Genomic DNA, 4328 nt, shown 5'->3' with positions numbered 1-4328 from the left:
CGGGGGGGGGGGGGGGGGGGGGGGGGGGGGGCAGGCATTGTCGGGTAGGGCTGCCGGCTACAGTGCAGCCTGACTCTTCATTTGTATGCATTTTTCCAGCACCATTTATTGAAGAGACTGTCTTTTTTCCACTGTATATTTTTTCCTGTTTTGTCAGAGATTAATTGACCATAGAGTTGAGGGTCCATATCTGGGCTCTCTACTCTGCTCCACTGGTCTATGTGTCTGTTTTTATGCCAGTACCATGCTGTCTTGGTGATCACAGCTTTGTAGTAAAGCTTGAAATCAGGTAATGGGATGCCCCCAGTTTTATTTTTGTTTTTCAACATTTCCTTAGCGATTCGGGGTCTCTTCTGATTCCATACAAATTTTTGGATTATTTGCTCCAGCTCTTTGAAGAATACCGGTGGAATTTTGATCGGAATGGCATTAAAAGTATATATTGCTCTAGGCAGTATAGACATTTTAACAATGTTTTTTCTTCCGATCCAAGAGCATGGAATGGTCTTCCATCTTTTTGTGTCTGCTTCAATTTCTTTCATGAGTGTTCTGTAGTTCTTCAAGTATAGATCCTTTACCTCTTTTGTTAGGTTTATTCCCAGGTGTCTTATGGTTCTTGGTGCTATAGTAAATGGAATCAATTCTCTAATTTCCCTTTCTGTATTTTCATTGTTAGTGTATAAGAAAGCCACTGATTTCTGCACATTGACTTTGTATCCTGCCACGTTGCTGAATTGCTGTATGAGTTCTAGTAGTTTGGGGGTGGAGTCTTTTGGGTTTTCCATGAAAAGAATCATGTCATCTGTGAATAGAGAGAGTTTGACTTCTTCATTGCCAATTTGGATACCTTTTATTTCTCTTTGTTGTCTGATTGCTGTTGCTAGGACTTCTAATACTATGTTGAACAGGAGTGGTGAAAGTGGGCATCCTTGTCGTGTTCCTGATCTCAACGGGAAGGACGCAAGCTTTTTCCCATTGAGGATGATATTTGCTGTGGGTCTTTCATAGACAGATTTGTAGTGCATTTTATGATTACATTCCTGAATCACTTTGTTTCTGCTTTTCCCCTCATTTAGCTGTGGCTTCCTCTCTCACTGATTATCTGTGGCTGCTCTTTTATTATCTTCCTAATGTCTTCTTTGCCTTTTCTCCCTTTTTCTTTTCCTGGATTGTAGCTTCCCTCCAGCTTATTCTTTTGTACTTTTCTCCACCATTGGATTGCCTTTATATTTTCTTCTCTGCCATCTATAAAATTAATAATAAATGAAAAGTAATAGCTACTGGGGATTAATCACTTATTACATATCAAGCCTTAATATCACGCCATTTGATTCTTAAAATGAGGTGGTATTATTTCTAATTCCTGTTTGACCCATGAAAAAATCACCTTTCCCAGATGAACAGATCAGCCGCAGTCCAGACCCTTCCAGCTCCCTGGCCCATGCTCTCCTGGATGACCCCTTTGTGCTGCTTTTTTTGCTCTCTGGCCTCCAGGCCTCAGTTTCTTACGGCAAAGTGTCCCTGTTCCCTTCCCTGGGAAAATGGGGAAGAGAATCAGGTAACAAATTGATCCTGAATCTGGCAAGATCTAGCAGATACTAAGTCTCCGTGTTCTCCATCCTTAGTTATTCGAACATCTTATGCCTCAAAGGGAATTCAAGGCAAGTTCAGAGCTTCCAGGAGAGGCTGTGGTGCCCAGTGGGTGGGGGAAGAGAGGTAACTGTGGTATGTGGGGAGGGGGCGGTGTGGCATGTCCAAGTGAGTGGAATGGCTTCATGCACTGTAGTTGAAGGAGAGCTGTAGGACTTTGACTAAAGGCCAAGTGTATGCACCTTGAAGTTGGGCAGCTCTGGCTCAAATTCTAATGCTCGCATGAATTTTCCTCTCTGGCCTTGGCCTCTTCAACTGTAAAATGGAAATACTTTGCAGGAGTGTTGTGAAGATTGAGTTCTAAAACCATTACAAAGGACATAGCAAACAGCTGTGAACTTCCTAAATGCCTCAGAACCCTTTAAGAATCCTTGAGGGGCCCTCACCAGAGCAGATAATTGGCCCTTATCTAGGCAGATTTCCAGGGTGCCATCAGGGGCCTGCATCCAGGATTGCTTTGTCTTTGCCTCAACTGAAGGCTGTGCCCTCAGCCCTGTGGTCCCCTTTGAGCTGGCTTATCTTAAGGGGCAGGCCCGTTGGCTGTGGGTCAGGGTACTCTAGGACCAAGACCTTCCAGAATGTTATACAACTCTGGATATCGTTTACCAGCTGCATATAGAGATTTTCCTTTGTGTCTGGGCACAGGTCTGTGTGGAGCAAGGGAAAATCTGACCCAGCATCCCTGCTGAGCTCTGTCATGTTCTGGTCCTAGAATCACGGGAAGTCATCGAGGCCCAACTGCCTAGTGACACAGTGTCATCACCCCCTCTCATCTTTACTGACTTCTTCATGATCTCAGGATAGGTTAAACTGGTGGGTCTTGTTATTTCATACTTAATAGAAGTCGGAGCAACTTTATTATTTTCAAAATTTCAAGTAAAATTCCTTGGAAGTTGATGTCGGCAGAACCCGTGTCCTGTGAATGAAGGAAGAGGCAATATCCAGACGGTGATTCCCTAGAAATGATCCCAGCAGATTGTATAAACAGATTCGTCCTTCGTTTCTCAGACTTTCCTCACCATCCCGTAGTTCACCTCCCACCCGACTCCACCACTGTCTGGAAGCCCCTTCCCCTCCCCCACCCCCACGACCACCCTGTGTCCTTCTCACTCTGCTCAGGGAAGCATCACAAAATCTTGCCCCGTGATGGACTCAGCCTAAGCTGTTGTCAGATCGTTGGGTCCTTGAATCTGAAATTATTCTTCTTAGTCTTCTATTTTCTTCTTCTCCCCTTGTAATTATATTTTCCTTTCCTGCTGCTGCTTTATAGGTCCTAAGGTTCAAAAACTTAAATTTAGCAAATGAGATGTCTCCAGACCTACCACAGCCCCTTTCATCTTGAGGGTCATTCCTCAATACATAAAACGTAGAAGAATAAAATAAAGAAACATGAGATATACACTCATGAAATCATAATTATTCTCTTTTTAAAGATTTCATTTATTTATTTGAGAGAGGGGGCACCTGTCTGAAAGATAGCATGGTGGGGAGGGGCAGAAGGAGAGGGAGAAACAGGATCCCCACTGAACAAGGAGCCCCAGTGGGGTTCAGGGCTCAATCCCACCACCCTGGGATCATGACCTGAGCTGAAGGCACACACGTAACTCACTGAGCCTCCCAGGTGTCCCAATAATCAAAATTATTCTTATAGACTTTTTTTTCTCATATATTTAACACAGGTCAATTTTTTAGATGACAGGATTAAAATATCCCTTGCCAAGCTACTCTGATTGCATATTATTGATTAGATAGCTGTTATTTGATACTTTTCAGAAGTTATTTTTCACGTGATAGAGTCTTCTTAATCCCTAACAAATATTACCTGTAGGACAGTCTATTTCTGTCTTCATAATATTGTGTTCAAATATCAACTTTCAAATGTTAACATAATTTTTTTTTTTAGGCAAAGTGTTAGTAGATTTACTATATATAGAGAGAGATCTACAGAAAGGGCTCATTTTCAGTAGGCTTTTGAACTTGTCAATGCTTGTATTAGAATGGATTTAACTAAGTTATAGGCTCTAATCAATGAATCTCATTTTTTAAAAAAGATTTTATTTATTTATTTGACAGAGATCACAAGTAGGCAGAGAGAAAGGAGGAAGCAGGCTTCCTGCCAAGCAGAGAGCCCAATGCGGGACTCAATCCCAGGACCCTGGGATCATGACCTGAGTCAAAGGCAGAGGCTTTAACCCACTGAGCCACCCAGGCGCCCAAGAATATCTCATTTTAATCAAAATGCGGTGTACAAAATCCTACACAATTTAAGTAGTGATCATTCACTTTTAAGAATTCCCAGTATATAGAGGTGCCTGGGTGGCTCAATGGGTTAAGCCTCTACCTTCGGCTCAGGTCATGGTCTCAAGGTCCTGGGATCAAGCCCCACACCTGGCTCTCTCCTCGGCAGGGAATCCGCTTCCCCCTCTCTCTCTGACTGCTGCTCTGCCTGCTTGTGAACTCTCTCTCTCTCTCTGTCAAATAAATTAATTAATTTAATTGAATATAAAAAAAAAAAAGAATTCCCATCATAGAGTTTACTCCCTTAACTAGATTACTAGCTCATGGTAAATTTCAGATATTTCTCTTTAGCTTAAATATAATTTCTACATGCTTTAAGAACATATGTATTACACTGTTTATCTCTGCTAGGGATGATTTCATTGAAACTAAACATTTAA

The sequence above is a fragment of the Mustela nigripes genome, chromosome 1, assembly GCF_022355385.1.
Source record: "Mustela nigripes isolate SB6536 chromosome 1, MUSNIG.SB6536, whole genome shotgun sequence".
Classification (NCBI taxonomy): domain Eukaryota; kingdom Metazoa; phylum Chordata; class Mammalia; order Carnivora; family Mustelidae; genus Mustela; species Mustela nigripes.
Note: the sequence above shows the minus strand (reverse complement) of the source record.